This window comes from Aethalodelphis obliquidens, unplaced genomic scaffold, assembly GCF_003676395.1.
Source record: "Aethalodelphis obliquidens isolate GAN/ISIS:26980383/991018 unplaced genomic scaffold, ASM367639v1 scaffold17, whole genome shotgun sequence".
In the NCBI taxonomy this organism is placed as follows: Eukaryota; Metazoa; Chordata; class Mammalia; order Artiodactyla; family Delphinidae; genus Aethalodelphis; species Aethalodelphis obliquidens.
This window is the reverse complement of record NW_020837961.1, coordinates 3,264,205-3,287,185: the sequence shown is the minus strand read 5'-3', so window position 1 is coordinate 3,287,185 and position 22,981 is coordinate 3,264,205. Positions and strand designations below refer to the sequence as shown.

The 22,981-nt window shown below is 39.7% G+C and overlaps 1 long non-coding RNA gene across 1 annotated transcript; it reads right to left on the bottom strand.

Moving 5' to 3' along the window:
• Window positions 1-3,331: 3,331 nt before the first annotated feature.
• LOC113626110 (uncharacterized) lies at window positions 3,332-22,368 on the bottom strand. The gene is made up of 3 exons (XR_003435044.1): window positions 22,271-22,368; window positions 9,285-9,291; window positions 3,332-3,342 (listed from the first exon to the last, which is right to left on the bottom strand). It is a non-coding gene; the product is annotated as an uncharacterized LOC113626110 (long non-coding RNA).
• Window positions 22,369-22,981: the final 613 nt, after the last annotated feature.

Sequence of the window (22,981 nt, the reverse complement as noted above, 5' to 3'; positions counted from 1 at the left end):
TGGAAGTCAAGATCAAAGACAGAGGAACCTGGGGAAGATAGACTCACACCTGAGGACTGGAGTGTCGGCCTCCACAGGCCAGTGAATCTGTGTCACTCCAAGAAGGCTTTTGCTCAGAATGTCATCTTTCAGCGATCTATCTCCTTATAACCGGATACAAAATAGCCACCACATATCCCCCTCAACTTCTGTCCTTTTAACCTGTTCTTATTATTCTTCCCGGCACTCTTCTCCACTTGACATATAGGGAGTTCAAAATGTAATACCCAATCCTTATCCTTTAGATCAGATGGAAAATTAAGGCAAGGAAAAAGAGGATCAATTTCAAGACATCAACTTTAGTGCTGATGAAGCCAATAGTGGGTCCTCTGCTCACCACCCCAGCAGGCAGCTGGTTTGGATGTTTTGTGGAGCTTACCTGTCCCAATGGCTGCTGCACAGTGCTCTGCTGCAGGGCAAGGGAAAGAGCGAATCTCCACTGTGGAGAGAGGCCAGGAAAGTCACACGGGCTTAAGCTCACCCGTGGAAATACGGAAATGGGAAGGAGGTTACAGCTCCCAAAACGCTGTATATTCATGACTTGTTTAAAATGTAAGCTCCATGAGGAAAGACTTTGTTTTGTGAACTAATGAATCCCCAGTGTCTAGAACAGGGTTTGGCATTTGTTAGGTATTGGATAAATTTTAGTTGAATTAATAAATTCACTGGAGAGAGTCTAATTAATTCCAACCAAGGGGCAGTGAAGACCTCAGATGACATCAGGAAAATGTGAAGTTGACTTAATTAGGAAACATTCACATTGTGACATGGTGATGTGCTACCCAGATCCTCCCTCAAGGAGAAACTAGCTCCCCAGCTGCAGAGAATGCTTTCGGCAGACAGCCTGCAGCCATTAGCTGCTTCACGGTCGGCCTCGGACAGCCAGAATCACAGTCTTCCCGATGCGGCTCACATCTAGCAACTGAGCAAATTGCGAGTCTAAGAACCTGCTTATTCTGAGCCATTGCAGATCTCCTCTGATGGGCAGTAATTGCTCTGCAGCATCCCATTGGGTCGGCTGAGATTTCGTCAGCCTGCACCGTGGTCCAACATTTCTCTCTGCCCAAGCCTTCCTCCCATCCCCTCCTCTCATAGGTGTTGAGGCTTAATGATAACTTTACATGCCTAATTCAGTTCTCTGCATCTGCTTCTGGAGAATACAACCTGTGACAGCAGGGTCGTTCTGCAGAGAAACAGACATGTCAGTGTGGACCTTGAGGAGAGATGTCTCGGCATGGAGATTCCTTTTTGGGAGGGATTGCCATACATGGACACCAAAACCCTAAGAATCCATGCTGTCCTCTGGGGGAGAAGAAGTGTGGGAAGTGAGAATAGAAGTAAGAAATAGCAAGAGAGAATCTGAGGAAATACCAACATTTAAGATGGAAGGCAAATCCACAATGTAACACACTGACCCAGGAAGATAGGATGGAAAAATATACAGCATATTTGGCACTTAAATGACTTTGGCATTCTTGAAGAGGGGCCATATTTTAGGCACTGCACTGCGAACTGAGTGAACAAGTACAATGGACAGTTAAGGGTAACCTTTATTCTCAAGAACTTTGGAGGGAAGAAGAGATGGCTGCTACAATGGGAACAAACAGGTGACGAGAGTGTTGTTGGGCAGAGAAGAAACATAACAGTGAAAAGCAGATGCATGAGGGAACAGAGATAGTAGCCAAGATCAAAAACAGCCACGGGAAAGAAAGTGACAGTCTCTGCCAAAAGCGACACGTAAGAGAAGAGCGGAATGTCGGCCACGAGAATTCTGTAAAGTAGACAAAATCAGTAACAACTTATAGAAAGAACCCCTTTAGGAAACAAGCACTGTTCCATCCTATGGAATATACCTAAAACAGACTTTTTTTCCTAAATGGAAAAAAAAAAAACCCAAGGAGCTACACAAATAGGGCATCATCAAGCCGTGGAAACATTAACCGGCTGCTGGTCTACTGGTGCAGACACTACGTCTAACAAAAAGGTGATATTTTGTGGAGCGGTCAAAGCGCACTGGAGATGCTGTATCACCACTAAATGTCACGATAGGCATCTGCTCCTTGATTTTTTCTTTCCCTTTTTCTACTTTTTATTTTCTGTCGACAGAATTTTTTAAATATATATTTAGTTACATTTTATATAGAGCAGTGCACAGTTTAAAGTTTTAATGTTTGGAGAACAATTTAACTTACCATCTTAAGCTGATCGAATCACATAATTAAATGTGTAATGCTTCAAAATGACCTGTTTCTTTAACGAGGTATGGAAATGTTAGCCAAGTATAGTAAAAATTTTGTATATTACCAAGTGTGTGATCAATTTTTGTGTGGGACGGATGGTGGGAAGAGGGGAAGAGACATATTTTAAATTCTTCAGGTGCTTTGTTTTTTCTTCAGTCCCCACAGTTATAGAAAAGATAAAACTCTTTTTCTCTGAAAATTGGATTCTTTTCAAAGAGTTCCTTGTATTCTTCCCTCTGTTGCCTAATACCCCGAATAAGCTGTTTTCTTAGGTAGCATTCAAAAGGTGTCCCCTCCAAGACTCCAGTCACCTGGCTACTCAGTCAAAACTAATTTAGATGCTGCTGTGAAGAAAATTTGCAGATGGAATTGAGGTTACTAATCAGCTAAGTATAAAAATAGAGAAATTAACCTGGGTGGGCTCAGTATAATCACTTGTGCCTTTAGGAGCATAACGGGAAGGCAGAAGGGTCAAGCCAGACAAATGCCGCAGGAGAGGAAGTGGACAGAGGGAGTCAGAGAGATAAAGTGTGAGAAGGACTTGGTTCGTCATCGCTGGCTTTGAAGATGAAGGGGACCATGAGGTAAGGAGCGCAGGAAACCGCTACAAACTGAGAACAAACACCACTGACAGCTGCAAGGGAACCTCAGTCCTACAATCACAAGGAACTGAATTCTCTTGATAACCTGAATGAACCTGGGACAGGATTCTTCTTTAGAGCCTCCAGAAAAGAATGCTGCCTGGCTGAAATCTTGATTCTGGCCTTGCGAGACCAAGCCAAGAGACAGCTGAGTGAGGCTGTGCCCAAATTCTGACCTGTGGAGACTGAGATAATAAATGGGTGTTGTTCAAACTGCTCAGTTAGTGGTCGTTTGTTACGGCAGCAATAGGAAACGAGTGCAGCTAATGACCAATTAAATAGCATTGCAATTTTTACTCCCAATTAAGTCTTTCCGGCCCTGTAGGTGGACTCTTCATTCAATAGTTCTTGATTTCAATCTCAATTTGTCTAAACTTTATTATTCACCATGCATAATGCATTTAAATTGACAGGTGTTGTCTCTCCCTTCATAACATAAGAAAATCACTGTCTGTGCAGTGCAGAATAATGAAGTTCTATCACTGATACCATTGGAAGAGCAATGATCTATGAATTGAAAACATTATTAAGTGGTAAATATGAATACCAGTTAAATGCAGCCCACCATACTCTGCATAGGATTAATTATGAGTTTATCAAGCACCTCTGGCATCACTTAAAATTCCTTGGAATCCACTAAAATAACCCAACTTAAACGGAACCAAAGTATAATTTGTAAAAAGAGCAGAACTTATAATGAGAGTACAGCTTTTATCATTTAAGCAAAACTTTAATTTTTAAGGTTTTAAAACACTAAGTGGTTTTCTCACTCCTTGGCAACAGAGGTGAAACATTTTGCATGAACACGTTGAAAGAGAAGCATTACAGCTTGAAAATGATGTGTATAATACTTCCATTCTGAATGCAAGGAGATTGTTCCATGACTGTTCAGTTCATTCCAGGGTTTCCTATCTACCTTTAGTTTTTGTTAATCTTCTGATTCTTGATTCTAAATCCAGGATGCTACTAAGTATGATAATCTCTTAAACATAGTCCATTAATATCCTAGTGGCCACTAGGAGATGAAAATGCTTATGTTATTTCTTAACCATCTTGAAAGAAAAGAACAAATGATGTCTGACTCCATCTATTTGGAATTAATTGACTGTCTAATGAGCCATTCTATCTTTAAATATAGTTCACTTTGGGCTGATTGGCAAATAATTAACATGATTTGGTCTATAAATGTCAGCATTCCACATTCTCTCATATTCTTGTGTTTCATTCCAATATAACAACTTGCCTCAGCTACATTTTTTTGCTGACTGGGAAAGTCACGGCCCAGTGTTGCTTTTGCAGCACACTTAACTCTTTGGTTTTGAATAAATATTAGTCATTCCAATGGGAGAGCATAATGGCAATGCTAAATGCAACTGCAAATCAACTATACCTTCTCTGAGTAGTCAAAAAATAGTTAAGATGGTTCTTCCCTGGTGCAACAAGATAGACACTGATTAAAATAGACATTCCTAATGAGCTTCAGATGAGCTGCCAGGTGAAGCACAAGGTCCTTTTATAAGATATTATATCCTATTTGGATATGATGTGAATTTTCTTGAGTGAAGGGCAGTAGGATGTAATGAGAGCTGACATTGGCAAGGATTCAATTGTTAAAATACCGGATTGCTTAACTGTATGTTTAAACAATAAAAGATGCTGCCAAAACATTGAATCACGAGGTTTAAAAAAATCAGCTTGTTCCATTCTTGGTCTTTATCTAGGAATCACAGGGCCCGGAAACAGTGTGGATAATGGTTAAAGACTTGGGCTAGGAAGCCAGTCCCATCCAGGTTTGAATCTTTTCACCACTTTCATTAGCTGTATGATAACGGTCAGCTTATTCAAACCCTCTGGGCTTCAGTTTTCTTGCATTTAAACCAGGATGGTACCTACTGCTTACGAATGTTATGAGGACTAGATAAGACATGGTGTATAAGGCACATCGCACCATACTTGGTACACAGTACCTGGAAAATGGTGTTTTTCAACACTGTGATCATTCTTACTACTATCATGCTGTTGTGACAGAAAGAGAATTCTTTTAGGAGCTGAGTCACTTTTGTATGACATAGGGCAAGTCCTTTAGCCACTTGGAATATACCTTTCCATCTCTAAAAAACAGTAAAACCACAAAGTTGACCGTGCAGTTTAAGTGACATAATGTAACAGGTGCTCAGTGAATGTTAGTTTCCTTTTTTTTCTCCTCTGGCTTTTTTTTTTTTTTTTTAATCAAGGTCCATCATTGATGCTAACGTGGTACTTGGTGGTGCATTTTCCCTCCGAGGTAATGCAATTGCATTTTTTCACAATAGAAATATTGGGACCCAATTCTTAACCAAGCAATGGTTATGATAGTAATTTATGCTACTATGGTAGATTTCATGACTCGTATATTTGAGGGATCAGTCCTTTCAGAAATTCTTCCATGTTGCTTTCATGGATTTGCCTTTGGTAATTTACACACTTTCTCCAAAGAATTTTTGCCATTGGCTAATAGTCCTTTCCACTTACCCAACACCTCCTACCTTACCAGTCAACTGAAACATTCCTGTGAATCAGTCACTTAGGATCTGTCAAGGAGGGAGAAATTTCCCTCTACCCTTCTAAGTTCTTCTGGATGATCTAAGAATTCAGTTGACATGAGACAGATTAACGGGAGGAAGTCAAAGTTTAACACCATGTGTACATGGGAGAGACCCAGGAGAACTGAGTAACTCGCAAAAATGGCCAAAGCCCTCACCTTAAATACCATCCTCAGCTAAAGACAAAAGAGGATTTTGATGGGGGGAGGGGAGAGCCAGTTATGGGAGGCGACCAGGAAAAGCACAGTAAACAAGGGTATGGTTGTTACACAGCTTTCCATCATTGCCTCCCCCGCTGAAAGGAGTTTCTACAGGTTTGGTCACCTGCCTCTTCCTGGTCCATCAAGGGAGATACCTTTACAAATGGAGATTTCCCTTGTAAATGTAAATGTTTCTTACAAAAGTGTAACTCCTACTTGGTTTTCAGAGTTTTTCCCAAGTCTTCTGTTTCTTAGAACATAACTAGCTTAAAATAATTAATATGCCACAGAGACATATTTGGGGTGGCAGATTCTGTGCCGCCACAGATTCTAATCCTACGGTTGTTTGACCTGTTTAATTCCAGTGACTTTCAAACTCCATTACACACACACACAAACACACACACCTCGTCTGGTTTAAAACTAACTCATTCTTTTTCTTCCCAAACCTACCCCTCCTGCCACGTGTTTCTTCTCCATTAATATCACCACGTAGTTGCCTGAGCCTGGAACTTTGGAGCCATCCTTAATTCTTTCAGCACCATCCTTAGCATAACAAATGAATGACCGAACATTATCAGACATTTATAAAAATTAGCTCCCAAATCTATTCTCTCCTTTTTATCACCTTTGCTACTGTCTGAGGTTGAGCTTTATTATTTATTATTTGTTTTTGTTTGTTTTTAACCTCAACTACATTTAAACTGGACTCACTACTTCAATGGTCAAATTCCTAAGAACCACCCTTCACATAATTAGAGAGTATGACTTTGGACCTTAAAACTCTTTAGCAAATGCCCATTAACTTTAGGATAAAATATTGCACAGTATACAAAGGCTTCACAACCACGTCATAACCCTTCCGCTTTCTGTTACTGTCTCTCATGAATATCCTTTGCTCCTATCATGCTGAATCATTTCCTTTCTCAAATATCATTGCACTTAAAGCATCATTACTTGGTAACGTGTATAGTCTATTCCTAGAGCATTAGCTCTTTAGAACAAGACCTCTCTGTCTCTGTCTCTGTGTGTCTCCAAATATTCATGATACATAAAGCATTTTTAGAGCAAATAAGTGAACTATTAAATGAATATACGAATAGATGACTTTTAGTAGCCTATGGTGTTATACAATAATCAAAAGACAAGGTTCTTTGTTCTTCCACATATTATTTTAGAGATTAGAAGGATATACATTAATCTTTATTATAAAAGATGAAAACTGTCTACAGAAAAAAAATGCACAATGTGAGAGCTGTGAGTTCAGTTTTATTTGGGGCAAAAGGAGGACTAGAGCCTCAGAGACAGCATTTTAGAGAGCTCTGACAAACTGCTCCCAAGAGGTAGGAGGGGAAGTCAGTACATATTATATATGATCTTGGTGAAGGGGATACATGCAATTAAGCACACATCTCAGTAGAAGTTTGCTGCTAGTCACGAGGAACAGATGTCTCTGTTAATGATTTTAGTGCTCTTCTGGGTATGAGAAGATGCAAGAAATTGGGTTCATAAACTCTTCTCCCCAAAATATCTAACATCTGAAGGCCTGTTCTGCCAGTTTTCCCAGAGAACAGAGGGCCTTATTACTGATCTCTGCTCTGAACTCCTTTCAGGGGGTGTTAAAGGTCAGCAACTGCAGTGGTTGATGACCTAATCCTTGTAGAGCCAGATGGTGACTAACATTCTTTAGTTTGCAAAAGTAATAAGCTCCAAATGATAGATATAAACTGTCAGAAGCTTGAAAGGAGAGACTATTTACTCTTTTCCTGGAAGATAAAACGATGAGAGCAGAAAAGATTTTGGAATGAGATATTTGCGTTCAGCCTTGAATGCGACATACACTTTGATCATTAAAAAAAACAGGGGTGGGGCTTCCCTGGTGGCGCAGTGGTTGAGAGTCCGCCTGCCGATGCAGGGGACACGGGTTCGTGCCCCGGTCCGGGAAGATCCCACATGCCGCGGAGCGGCTGGGCCCGTGAGCCATGGCCGCTGAGCCTGCGCGTCCAGAGCCTGTGCTCCGCAACGGGAGAGGCCACAACAGTGAGAGGCCCGCGTACCGCAAAAAAAAAAAAGGGTGGATTTTTCTAGCATGACCCTGCTCTCCCTCACCCTCCCCCACTGTTTGAGGAGAGTGGATACTCCGTTGGGTAAATGCGGTATTGAAATTGTAGAAGAGCAGTGGGCTGTAAGGCAAGTTGGGTTCAGATTGTGGATTCCATTCAATTTTATGCTAAGGAATTTGAACACTTTTAGGTAGGCAGTTAAAATAGCTTTATGCCTCATTCTGACAAACATGGCAGTTTCTCTGAAGGAATCAATTAAATGACACGGTAAAAAAATGTATAGTTTCGCACTAATCGATAGCCTAGCATTCTGTAATAAACATTTTGTCCCTTGAAATTCATCTTACTGCTTGTCTCTGACAGATAGGGACTGTTTCAGGTGTCTCTTTCCTTCCAGACTTTCTGGGGACTTTTCTTCAGTTAAATTTTATGGGGTACAGAGGATTCGACCCCAGTAAGATTTCTTTGAATTTCATACACAATTTTATTCCAAATACACTGACACCAAAAGCACCATCCGGCTTTGTTTGGGACTCAAAAAGTCTAAGTGGTTGTGTTAAAAATCAGAAAGACGTTTGTATTCTTCATGCCTAATCCTGCCACTACCTTTCCACTACCTTGGATGAATTCAACCAGCTTCTTAAACAACACTGCCACCTCCATGACCTAAGTATAATTCCTTTACAGCATGTCGGCTACATGTCTTAGGTGAACCTGTAGTGATTAAAATTTCATGTGTATTCTGTCATTTTATTCATGTCTTCTTTCTGTTTAATCAGTCTGTTACATTTTGATGTTGAGTAAGTGAATAAGATGCTGCTTTATTAATATTTCCCAGTTCGTCAAGCATTCTAAGTGCAAAACGAATTCCAGCTTGCAAATCTAAAAGAAATACAAGACAGACTGACTGCTGGAAATGGGCCTCTGGGATGGGGGTCAGTGGGAGGAGGGGAGGTCTTTTAACTCATGTTCTACTAGAGCCGAGAAGCTTGGAACTTAATTTCCTGAATGATCGAACTATATTTATAACAATAACTAACATTTACTAATTCGTATATACCTGAAACTAGTTACGTTCTTTAAATTCATTGTCTTTTTAACACTCATTAATTCTAAGATGTGGGTACTATTTTTAGACTAGTAACCAAGGCTTGATTGTAGAGTGAGTTTTCCCAAGGATGCTCTATATTTATATCCCCCTGTTGATGCTTAGAGCCGAGGCCCCCAAGACCTTGTGGAAACCAGGTTAGAATTTGTATGATTCCTGCTTCTTATATCTTTTGCCTTTCTATCCTTGGCTTTGAACCAAGATGCAAAAGGCTACAAAATATTAATATATTGTCTGAAAGCAGATGAGTTTTCAACAGACATCAGGCAGCCTACAAGGCAAACCTACCAAACAATGACGGTTGCAGACTATTGCTTTAGCTACTATTGGAAGGAATTCCAAATGTCATCAGTTTGGAAATAAGATTAGTGCTTCCATACTACCTGTTGAATTACATGTGGAAACTTTAACGCAAAGCCTTATATGACATTAAAGTGCAAGCGTAGGCACAGGAAGAGGATGAATGGCAGACACAAAGTGACCCCATCCACATTTAATAAAACCAGAGCAGGCTGAATGGAAGTCTGCAGTTCCCAGTACCTTCTGCAGCTGGGAACAGGTGTCTCTTCTTTTCAGCCCTCACTTTCCTTGGCTCTGTTTCCCCTACAAAGCCATCTGGCAGATATATGTGTTGCAGCATCGAAAGGAGCTAAACCAATTTCTGAAGATTATACAGTATGAAGGGTTTCCAGATTATGACCATCACTGACTCAAGATTTGGGTGTTAAGATGCAGTAAAAGGTAGTACAGAAAGGAATTATTAAAGTAGGGTAAGTCTAATGGTTTTTGTTCTGTGATATAAAGAAGATTCTTTATCAAGTTCATTAGGCATGTGAATGATAGTTCTAGGATGTAGATCTAGGTTCAGAAAAAATAAAGATGTCTTTGTATTTATCAGTTATCTATCTGGAAACATCACATATCCAGATATGGAGGTGAAAGTCCTGAAAATTAGGTTGTAATTCAATGATGCCAAGATTTTTTCCGTATAAAGACATTTGCATCTCCAATAGCATACTGATATTTTTTTTCTGGCACTTTTAAATGCAGAGATGCTAAAAATTACAATTACACTCTGAAAAAGAAATAGGTATAAATCAGAAGCAGTTCAAGAATGAGTCAAATTCAAGCTCCAAGCCATCTTTCACGTCACTTTCATTTCTATTTTAAACTCATTGTTCTTTCTTAAAGACACAGTCATTCACATAGATCAGCTCTCTGATGAACCTGCAGTGTCACCGAGTGCAATATGACCAAGTCTTAGAAGAGTTCCTTGTGTGAAGTTTATCACTCAATGAAATATTTATATATTCAATTACCTGTGTGGTGGGTTTAATTAAACCTTGCAGAACAACTAGAATATCTTGTCTTCTTTTGCCTTTTTGGTGATATTGATGGAAGTTATAAAAATATATCATACCCCAGAAATATTGCATAAACACTTCACATACATTCAAGTTAAGGTGGTCCTAATAATGCAACTTATTGACTATATACATACGTGTCCTAAAATTGCTTTCATAACCACCAATATAAAGTTAAGTAATTATGTAGGCCTCCTTAATACTTTTCTGTCCTGGATAAATTTAATTTTGCCTGTCTCAAAGAAAAATGTTTTACTAAATTAAATTCATTCATGAAAAATGATCAAAGCAAGAATATAATTCAATTACATTTCTCAACTTTTAACCTACGCATTGCATTTATTTTCTTCTAACAAATGTTATCACTATAGTAGAAAAGTGTACCTGCAAATATTCAGTTTTCTCTTATATTCTTTAAAAACCTGTAAAGATACAAGCCTGTTGAAACCGTAAGCCTTTGATGGATACCAAAAGTCAGCTTTTATATTTTAAATCACTGATGAGTAACTGTACATCGTCTTGTATATTGTTTGACACATTCATCTCTTCAGTGGAAAGAAACAAAAAGAAGGTAAGCAGTGAGTAAAAATGGATAGCAGAAGATTTGGAGATTTCAAAGCCTGAAATCTGTCTTCCTGACACAATTTTAAAACTCTGTGCCTCAATTACTGTTTCAGAAAGTAAGAATACAGTCATTTTGAAACTAATATTTTGTGAAAACTCGGGCAAAACATCTATAAAGTGATTTCTTTCTAAAGATAGTCTCATTTGCTAGAGGTGAAAACTTTTCGGCAGAATATTTTTACGGATGCCTCTATATATGGCCTTAAGATTAAATGCAGAGGCCCATGCCTCTGGATTGTGTTACACAGGAATTACGAGGAAATCCCAGTGGTACTTCTAGTAATTTAACCTGTGAAAATGGTTCAAGATAAACCTGTGCTACAAAGCTGTAAATTCCTGAACTCTTAAATGCAGTGTCTTTCATCACTGAATTCTGGTGCCCAGATTCTCAATAATTGTTAGTAGTGTGTGTTTTTGTTGCGGTGGTCGCGTTGGCGGTCCTTACATAGAGTAACAACCACGAAGTACTAATTACGTGCCAAGGACTAAAGACGTTTTTCTGTGTTGTTTTGTTTGACCTCTCTAATAACAATACATGGCAATTAGATACTATTATCCCCACTTTACTGATGGTGAAACTCAAAGAAAATAACTAAATTGCCCAAGTCACACAGTTTCTAGGCAGCATAGCACAAGTCAGCCTGCCTCCATAGGATGCTCTTTCCAATGAGTTGATGCGCGCCACCCTAGTAATGCTCCAGTGTAGATGGGACAAAAAGAGTTTGTCATTCTGATTAAGTATAAAAAAAGAAAACATTTGAAATAATCACCAATAAGCCCTTAGAGCCATGCCTTAGTGAATCAAAGCCATCTACTCTACAGTAGACATGAACCTGATTAATTCCTCAGTAGCAAAGGCTAAATCATGCCCTGTTGCTATAACAGAACTAATACAAGCCATAAGGACAAACAATAGCAGAGTCTTAAGTAAGGACAAGATGCGGTATTAACTGATTTCACCATGGCGCCTCTCTGGAATCCACAGACAAAGGCTAAAGGGAGGAGGTGGTGAGGTTTAGTAAATTAATAAAATCTAGCTCTACTGCGTTTCAGCCAAAGCTGAGTTTGTCTCCCAATCCGGTGAGAGCCATTGTCACCCCTACGAAAAGCCACACTCCAATCACTTCCCACATTTGTCTTCACACGTGCACCCTCTAACTGACGATCTGTCAGCAACATCAAACTTACTCTGACCAGATCTGTGAGTTTTATAAGAGACTTCAGAGATTTGCTTATTTTTCTAAGGAGACCAGCTTCAACTCTGCTGATAATGTGTTTTCTTTTGAAAATGAGCAGACAGGCTGCTGGAATCGTCCCAGAATCCACACCAGCTGACAGCTCCAACTTTTTAGGTCCACAGTGCCCACTCCCCAGCAGGTTTAACTTCACGGCCAGCTCGGGCAAGTAACAAACAATTGCAGAAACAGTGACAATGCGGACGGAGGGCTGTGGGAAAAGGACTTCACAAAAATGAGAAAACTAGAATGAGGATTTAGAGGCAATAGTAACTGAAAAGGAAATCTTAAAAGATATGACTGAGACAGGTCTAAATAGAGTTACACACACAAAAATTTCTTGAAGAAAGCCATTCAGAAAATCATATTTTAAGGTTTCTTTCACAGGAAGAAAGGAGACAATATTTTAGGACTGATCTTGTGGTCAAGCAGCAGAGCCTCAGAATCCTTCTGAGCATTTTAGTCCTGGAAACCATGATGCACTGAGCATGGTTAGTCCTCAAAGTACTAAAGTGCCACATTTCCTCTTTCCCATCTGGCTCACTCATGCCTGAAGTAGACCTACAATCACTTTGCTCCCTCCCTCCACATAACTAAAATATCCTTGTATGTGCACAGCTCTGAGACCTTAGCCACCAACATTCAATAGCAGATGTATAAAAGGTCAGATGTCAAATTATCTTTGTCCTGAGACATGACTTCATCAGTTCTGACCACAAATGCTGTTGTCAAACCAACTTTGGGTCTGCTCACCCGACACGTAGCAAAGCGGATCTACTGACACTGGGCTGTGGTGAAGGAAAGCATAGCGTTTATTGCAGGGCCCAGCAAGGAGAGCAGGCAGCTCATGCTCAAAAGCCCCCCAACTCCCTGATGGTTTTCAGGGAAGGGGTTTTACAGTCAGTGTTAGAGAGAGGGTCATGCAGTGTGTGATCGGCTTGTGCTCAATTCTCTGGTTGGTGGTGAGATAACAGGGTGGTGTTTCAGGAATCTCAGTCATTAACCTTCTGGTTCCAACCTATCTGGGGTCTACCTGCCGGTGGTCAGCATGCAGTTAACTTCCTCCACCTGGTAGGGGTTTCAGTATCCACAAAACAGCCTAAGGATATGGTTCAGGATATTATCTACAGCCCTTCAGGAGGAACTAAAGTTCTTTGACCTTGTTTTATGGCTAAACTATTATTATTTTGTCTTACTTTTTTCCCAATGTTTCTGAATTTTCTCACTTCTCTGATTAAATTTGCTCTTCGGAACTCAGGGAAGACCTAGGAGGCTAAAGCTTTCCTGCAAAGAAGAGGCAGGGGACCTGGGATGTCTGTCCCCGAGAAGGCCCCTCAGGGTCCTGCTTGGTTCCAATGCTACAGTTTTCCATCTCAATCTTGCAGGACTCTCTCTCGCTGCTGCTCATTTGACAACCATGACATTCTTACGTAGTCTAAATGATACCAAAATCAATATCTCAGGAAGTCTTGAAGAGCTTAAGAAATCATAAGGTGTTCCTGTGAAATCTGAGGGGGTGTGTACACTTGTCCCCAAAGCAAAGGAGTGGTCCCACCGCCCTCTGCTATAGCTCGGTAGTGGTGGGAATCCGTACAGACTGTTCTATGTATGTGAGCACCATGTATTTTTAGGCAACACCTGTAAGGCCCCTTCTTTGCTGTTGGATATTGACTCCCACAATCCTTCAACTTCATCCCTTTCCAGTCCTCTTACAGCATCCCATCAACTATTATAAGCTGAGTTATTAATACTTTGTTTTTAAATTTTATTTAAGTTTCCATTTTGCATGGGGAAAAAATGGAGGAATTTCGCGCAAAAATCACTGAACAGGGAGAAAAGCACAGAAGATTTCAGACCCTGCCTCCACCCCGATGTAGGACATGTTTTCCAAGTCCCAACAAAGTGAAGGATTTGAGGTACAGAATGAGGGATTTATTCCACATGGATTCTGTGGGTAAAATAGACACATTTCGGAACCTTTGAAAGAATTTTAGCTCTGGGATCATTTCAACCTCAGGAAACACTGGGAGAGAGTATCCTGATTAGGTTGCCACAAAGAGACGAACGTGGCAACAGCCGGGAGGACGTTTCAGCGGTCCTTTCACCAGTGGACGCTAAGGACAGAGCACCAGAGTCCAGGACTAATTTAACATAAGCAACAGACCCTGAGGTGACTAATGGAAATATTGGAATCGGTGTATTGCAGTTCCTGAAAGAGTATGTACAGGCTTCATTTAGGGAAATTTGTGCTAGGCTGACACTTCATCTAAACAGCTACTATCCTAGACAAAAAAAACTTAAAATTCCTTTTAGCATTTAAAAGTGAAAGTAAATTTCATTAAAAGTGAATTTTAATTCACTTTTGCACTCTCCATATTGGTCTCATTTACACTTGTTATTGTTTCCGAACCCATCATACTTTATCAGAACAAGTTAGACGTTAATAAACCCTCTAATAAAGATTGTTGAAATGCCAACTTGATTTAAAATGAAGATCAACGGAGAAAAGACCACCACCGGCACCTGGGTTTTGAAAGTAGTTGGCAAAGACAGATTTAATACCACAACTGTGGAAAGCAGGATGGTTATGCTTCCAGGTCCCATTTTGCTTGTGGCCAAGAGAAAGCACAGAGGGGTTATGGAATTAGCCCACAGTCACACAGCCTGTCAGTGTCAGAACTCAGATGGCCTGTGTTTAGCCCACCAGGCTGTACTCTCTGCCACTGTCATGATTTACTGCCCTTTTCATTCTCTCCGCCAATTCCACACCAAAATGGCTAGGTCTTGGTCAAGGACCAGCCAGCACTGCTATAGGTACTGCTCTGTGAACTTGTTCTCTTTAACACTCCAGGGAGAAAGAGGAAGCTTTCATTATTATTGATTTGCTCCTTTGCTGGGTGACGTGCTGTCAAGTGAAGAGAAAGGTAAGACCAAGGGTAAGGACTCAAATCATTTCAACCCCGGCTCTGTCTGGGGCTTGGGGCAAGGGCCTCCACATTACAAAGCTTCAGAGGTAAAAGGAAACTCGGAATGCCCATGTCAGCAGTGCTTGAAAACATCGGGGATTTTGTAATATTAAATTGGAAAGGATTCATCAAGGTTAAATGGTTTCCACTTATTACTCGTATTATTAGTATCCTGACGCTTTAATACTATGTTGACTGGAAAGCAGTGATTTGAATTCTTCAAAGAATTTTAAGTCATTGAAGCAACATGCCTATGGATTCACCGAATACTACTCCTCTTTTTTGCTTAAGAAACAAAGCATTCTTGCAAAGACACATGTAAAGGTATTTGCTTCAGTTTGGAAGAAAAAGGCTTTCTACTAAGATGCCAAAAAGGTAAATGAGACAACCCTCAGAAGTAGACAAAGATTTATTGCCAAAAAGAAAGCGGTTTTGGCTTCGGTATTTTCATTTTCACGTATGGGTCAAAGTGCTTTCCAGCTTCCTAAATCAGAAGCGCTAATAAAAGATGTAAAATCCTTGCTTTTATGACTACGATGGTACTGTAGCAAAACTCTTCCTTGATGCTTGCGGAGGTGAAAATTCTTCTCTTCAACTCTAAACATGGTTTTAGAGGTCTCTGATTATTTGTAGATGTGGTTTTGTGTTTACTTTTTATAATTCATAAAAAATGTATAGAAACCTAAAACCCTTACGTTCGATTCTTACATCTAAATGGACTCCTTTACTGCCCGCTCAGTCTGTGAAAATCGGCTCCCTTGGCCGGGCACCTGCAGTGAATATTCACAAAGCTGCAGTTCACCAGGCCAACATGAAATGGGTCCTAGGCAGGATTCCATTGCAAAATAAGCCTTGACTCCCTACCACCCTGTCAGAGCAAGAAAGTAGTGAGCATTTCTAGGTGCAGCGACAGGACAGCAAGAAAAAAGAACCTCAGATGGTAGCAGGAGAATCCTTGAAGGATAGCTGGATTAAGAGTCTGAAATCGGGCTTCCCTGGTGGCGCCGTGGTTGAGAGTCCGCCTGCCGATGCAGGGGACACGGGTTCGTGCCCCGGTCCGGGAAGATCCCACATGCCGCGGAGCGGCTGGGCCCGTGAGCCATGGCCGCTGAGCCCGCGCGTCCGGAGCCTGTGCTCCGCAACGGGAGAGGCCACAACAGTGAGAGGCCCGCGTACCGAAAAAAAAAAAAAAAAAAAGAGTCTGAAATCTACTGCTAATGTTGAGAGTCTCCCTCTGCTAAGAGTATTGTTAAGTCCTCAGTGCTATTCTCTTATTTCTTTCTTCTTTAGTTTATACTTTTCATGAATAAGATAACAGAAGTCAGGAAAAGAGGGTGACCGCAGAGCTTTGTTTTATTGCTTTTTTTTTTCTTTTTAAGAAAAAAAGAAGTCCTGTTAGCCTTACCCCCTTTGCCCAATGTCTGTTTGTCCAACTGCAATACCCAGGATCTAATAACTCCAGTGAGTGAATTTAGAGCTCCAGCAAATATACTCTCCTTCTTGTGCGCTTGTGGAGCAACTGTTATCAAATGAGCCCAGTGCCATAAACAAGACAGATAAGTGCCTTCCATCCCCCAATTACCCAGGAGTAGGCAGAAAGCCGAGGGCCAGCAGACCGGATGGCAATCCTAAAGGACGATTTAGAGTCAGGTCACAGAACAGAGGGCTCTGGAGTCATTTGTAATTGGACTTGCTACCAGGTAGCCATAATGGTTTTTCATTTTCTGTCAGATATTTCAGGGCAAATTACAAGAGAAGTAATGTCTTTTAGTGGCACATTTCTACTTGACAGGGTTTAATGTAAGTGTTGAATATAGTAAGTACTCAGATGATTTTTTCATCAAATCAGTAAAACTCTTCTACCCGACTTTCCAGCATCAGTAACTTTTCTATCCTACCTCTAACTGACCTCAATGTGTAAACAGATTTTCAAATTTGAGGACCAAGATTCTCAGAATTGGGTGTCTTTTTTTATTCTGGTCTATGCCAAATTATTATTTACGTACCAGTTGGAAAAAACTCCATCAAAAGTCATGCGATCAAACTAGGAAAGCAGGTATGTAACCAGTCATCTAGTCTTTTGTGTGTGTGTGTTCATATATGTGCACATCCATACACATAAATACATTATATACGTATATGATATGTTATGATAGTCCACATATACATGTTATATATACACTGAACACATTTATATATCCTTCCCCATAGCCATGTCCCTCTTTCCTCACAAGGAAAGCAAGAAAGCCCAACTGTAACACTTACCCACTCTACACAAACTATATGTTCCTTACTTCACTTCCTTAATCTTTGCGTTGAGAGAGAGGTTCCATCTTACCTTCCATCTGTCATGTTAATAATATACAAGCAGAAGATATGTTTGATCTGTTTCATTCTCTCATGCCCATTCCTGGGAGGCCATTTTCCTTCTGCTTTGTAAAAAGCCAGCTTTTCTTCTCATCTGTTTTTCCGTGCAAGAGAGATTGCAGCTTTTTACACAAGATCAAGGCTGACCAAATCATCAGTATGAAGAAGAGGCGTGTATGAGATTGCTGGTGTTTTTTCATACAAAGGAATTCTGAGTTTCGGGAAGTACCCAGGGCCCAATAACACTTTCTACCTTTTCCAGAACTGAATGTATATGATGTTAACAACTAACACCTATTAGTTAACAACTATTTCAGCTTCGATTACCAGTCATAAAAATGGCTTGCATATGCAGAGTCAGAAAGACTTTGCTTTCACAGAAGGGCCGTCACCACTCATGGTTGGTAATGGTTTCAAGTGGACCAAGTGTATAATTTGTAGTGTTATCTGCTAAAAAGAGAGCAGACATGCGAGGTTGCACAGGGACAAGATTTCACTCCAATCAGCATGTGAGTTGGATACATCCTAAAAGCCCAAGTTGATGTAGGGTGGTCCATCACTCATATCAGCATTCCAGAAAGTCATTGAGATTGTGTTTTTTCTTTGAATGGGCCTCAGACAATGAGTGGTTCAAGGCAAACTGAAGTTGTGAGGGTCCATACCAGATAAATTATATTGAGTCACAGAGAAGCTGGTTTCCAAGGTGTCCTCAAATGACTATTGCAAAGTAATCAGAACTCACTGACAAGAATAGTTTGATTTGATCCTGAAAATAAGAGCTTGGGAACACAGAGTGGTTTATGGTTCCCAAAAAGTTGGCCCAATTTTATCCACCAACTTCGTACCAAATCTCACCTGAGATACCAGATACATCTACATTTCTGGCACTAGCAACTCTGGAGCTTAAAGGGAAATCTGCAACTTAGAGAGAACTTTATCAAAATTGGTTAAGAGCATGAGTTTTGATATGGATGTGAATACCATCTTTGCTGTTTCTAAGTTACGTGATTTCAGTCCGTTTTTTAACTTGCCTGTAAGTCACATACTAAAATATGGGGCAAAATGTATACCCAGTAAATGGTAACTCTTATAATACTGTTTTAAACAGATCTGTTTTAAATACCCCTAGTCCAGATCTAGCTGCAATACTAAGAAAATCAGAACAGTGAGACTTTAAGATGTAGTTACTGACTATCTAATTTTGCAGGGAAATACATCTTATCAGGACTTCTTTGTTCCATTTAATAAAAAGGAATTATAAACTTACTCTAAAGGAAATTCTGTTTTATTGATCATCATCATCTTTCCTTCTTCATCATTGCCCTCTACTGAATATTCAGTAAGCACTAATATACATTATCTTCTTTAATCCTTACAACAAACTGATTAAACAGGTATTTTTACTCACCTTACATATGAGAAATTTGATGCTTAGAGAACTTAGCTCACTTGCTTAGGAAAGCACAGTTATTAAGAAAGAGTATAAAGATCTTACAACCAAGCATTTCTCAATCCAAAGACCAAAAATCTTAACTATATAATATACAGTCATCTCACTGTATCCGTGAGGGATTGGCTCCAGGAACACCACCTGCCATACCAGAATCCACAGATGCTCCAGTCTCTTATACAAGATGGTGTCGTGTTGGCATAGAAACTACACACATCCTCCTGTGTACTTTAAATCATCTCTATATTACTTATAATACCTAATACAATGCAAATGCTATGTAAATTGTTGCACAGCAAATTCAAGTTTTGCATTTTAGAACTTTCTGGAAATCTTTTTTTTGAAAATGTGGAATATGGAAACTACAGATCCAGAGGGCTGATAGTACTTTATCCAGTGGTGTGTTACATATCATGAGAGAGCAGAAAGGAACTTACTGGAGATAACGTTAGGTCTTTCTTGCTTAAAGGATGATGGCTCTACCTTTTTCTTTTCATTCTCAAGGATTTTACTACCCATAATCCATGATTTCTTTTGTGTGGAATACATGTATCGAGAGAAAAAATATAAGGGCAGTGTTTCTTTGCCCAGCACAGTTGTATTTTCTTTCAGTAACTGGACAGTGCTAACCAGCCATCTATTCAGAAGTAACCTTTTTCTGAAACACTGGCATCTTGCACTAGCCTAAAGCTATGGCAGCCCTGAAAGCAAGCACCAAATCTGAGAAGTCACTTGTTTTTATTTGTGTTTTCTCTTCAACTGGCTAACTCTTAGTGGGAGACAGAGGGGCTGTTCAGTTTCATTATGTCAAGACTGGAGGCACAGACCTGCTCATGGCTTACTCTTGAGTTCTAAATTATATTCGGTTGAGGAAGGGTAAGGTGGTGCGGGGGGGAAATGCCCACTCCTCTTTTTGTCAGTTTTCACTGCAACATCAAGCATGAGGCAAACAGTTCTAAGTAGGTTCTTTGTCATTTGCATACCAGTAATTCTTCTTTATGGGTAACAGAAATGCTGAGCTTTCAGAATCAGGGAGCTTTTCTTTCCGTCACAGGCAAGCGATCTATACTACCTTATTGATTTTCCCAACCAATTAATCCATTGATTTTTCTCACCTATAAAAACAACAGCAACACAAAAGCATGCATATCTAATGGGAAAATATGACAAAAATTAAAAGTCAGCTATAAATAAAAATAATTAATAAAAAATGACACCTACTGATATTTGCATTTTCTCAGTAGCTTTTTTTCCCCATGTTTTTCCAACTGAATAGTTCACAGTATGTTGCTGAAGCGTAACAAAATTCATGAAAATGATATAAGAAACTCCTTGGTAAGAAATAAAACTACAGAACAAATAAGAGTTTTTATTTGTGTACATTTGGCTTCTAGTTCAAAAGTTTATGGTTTTCTTTTCACATTCAGTTGACGCACAACTATATCTCAGGCTGAAAGATCTAAACTACCGCCACTCATGAATTGTGAAGGCCAAGACGTTTGGAAATTTTACTGGATTTATGACCTAGAAAAACAAAAATACAGCAGGACAAAGAAATGAATGGAACTATAAAGCAGGTTTGAATCTATCTTGTAGAAAAAAGGAATGAACTAAAAAGTTAGAAGATTCTAGAAGTTAAAAATTCTGGGCAATGGTGACTGACCAAGCGGTTTAGGTGAATGAATGTGTCGATTCATTTCTGACTAACTAGTTGTTCTGTTTATCTTGCAGCTCTGCTTAAGGAAGATAGTGCAGCAAGAGTTCCAAAAAGGCTTTGTTCAAATGTCAGTGTGTCACACATGTAAACTATAAGGCAAAGATCACATCATCAGAGAAAAATATGTTTCTTACTCTAGTAAGCTCTTCCATCTTAATGATCCTTAACTACTAAATACCACACTAAGCAATCTAAAGTTTTTAATCTGAAATAACCCTGGAGGCATATATGTCAACTTCATAGTGATTATCCGTCTTGTGTAGGAAACCCTACATTACATGAAACATCAGAAACTAAACAATTTTAATGGTCCAATCACAGAGATCTTCTACTAGTTATTATCTCAAAATTATAAGATATTAGAAGATAACTGGCTTTCATAGAATGAAATGCCCATTGATTAGAAAGGCCAGTGTAGCTAAGAAACAGTTCATGCCCGATCTAAAGCAGTACCCACGGAATTGACAGGAAAATCTAACAGTAGAAATGCCATACAGCTAGCATCTTTGGATATCGGTGATTAATTGGACCTGTGGACAGTAATGTGGACTAGTGGAGGAGTGCAGAATGACTCTCATTATTCCCGTTTAGGTGACCAGGTAGACGGCAATCATATTTTCTGAATTAGGTCACACAAATAGAAACAGATTGGGAATGGAACATAATAATTCATTTTGGAATGTGCTGTGTTTGAGCCACCTGTGTGACATATGGGCGTGAAGATGTGCAGTGGGGAGCTGTCTGTATCAGTCAGGAGCCCAGAAGGAAAGTGTGAATTTAAGACATGCATTTGAATTCATCAGCGTATGAGCAGTATTTAAGTCACAGAATTGGGTAAAATTGAACAGGGAGAGCACGTAGACCGAGAAGAAAACAGGCTAAAGCCACAACACCACCACCAACAAACACCTGGAGAATACCAACATTTAAAAACAGAGCATTTAAGGAGACTAAGAAGAAAAGTGAGCCAAAGAAGAAAACAGGAAAGTAACAATGAGGAGGGGACAGGAAGATGACCAGACAGAGTACAGGAGAGGGAATAAACCTGTGAATTAATTTAGTGATTGTCCTAATCTTCTAGGACTGCTATAACAAAACACCACAGACTGGGTGGCTTAAACAACAGTTATTAATTTTCTCATTCTTGGGCTGGATGCCCAAGATCTGGGCGTTGACAGGTTTGGTTTTGCAGGCTCCCTCCCTGGCTTGCAGACGGCCACCTTCTCATCATTGCTCACATGGACATTTCCCTGTGCACACACATCCTGATGTCTCTTCCTCTTCTTATAGAGACACACGTTATATCGGACTAAGGCCCCATTCTTATGGCTTCATTTAATCTTAATTACCTCTTACTTACCTGTAAAGGTCCTATCTCCAAATACATTCATGTTGGAGGTTAGGGCTTCAATATATGAATTGGGGGGACACAATTTAGTCGATAATAGTGGTCAAACCTTTATTGAATGCTATCGACAATGCTTGTGTCCCACCAAAATGCATGAGTTGAAACCTAATCCTGAATTTGATGGTACTTGGAAGTGGGGCTCTGGGGAGGTGATTAGGTCCTGAGGCAGAGTCCTTATGAATGGAATCAGTGCCTTTATAAAAGAGGCCCCAGATTGCCCTCTCACGCCTTCCACCATATGAGGTTATAAGGAAAGCATCTTGAACCAGGAAGCTGGCTCTCACCAGACATTGAATCAGTTGGCACCTTGATCTTGGACTTCCCAGCCTCCAGAACTGTGAGAAATAAAATTATACTGTTTGTAAGCCACTTACACTATGGTACTTTGTTATAACAGCCCAAATATACTAAGATACTGACTATTCATGGTTTATAAAATAAAATCCAAATTCCTTAGCATGGCATAATGATCGGTTACTAAATTGTCCCAATCAACTTTCCAGTCCTGTCCTCCATACTTTCCCTACTTTATATCCCATAGTTCAATTCCACTGGAGAAATTTGCTTTCTCCTGATTATACCTTATGTCTTTATGCCTCTGTACTCTTTAGGGTCATCTTCATTCTCTACATGAACAAATCCTAGTTCTCTTTGAAGATCTCCCTCAACGTTACTTCTTTTCAAAATACTTTCCTTATCCTTCATAGCAAGAAATGCTTCTCACATCTCTGCTCCTTCTTCATTTTGTTCCCATGTCACAAAGTATTTATTAAATTCTACTATAATCACTTAGCTCAGCTAAGGCAAACTATTGATATATCTTACTCATCTTTTATAAATGTGTCCTCTAGTGTTCTTCCAGATATATACCAGGTGTTTATTAAACATAAGACAGTAAATAAATGAATGAATAAAAAAGAATAGTTAAATTAATGAACTGCAACACTTTCCATAATGAGTTATTTCTCTAATTCTGA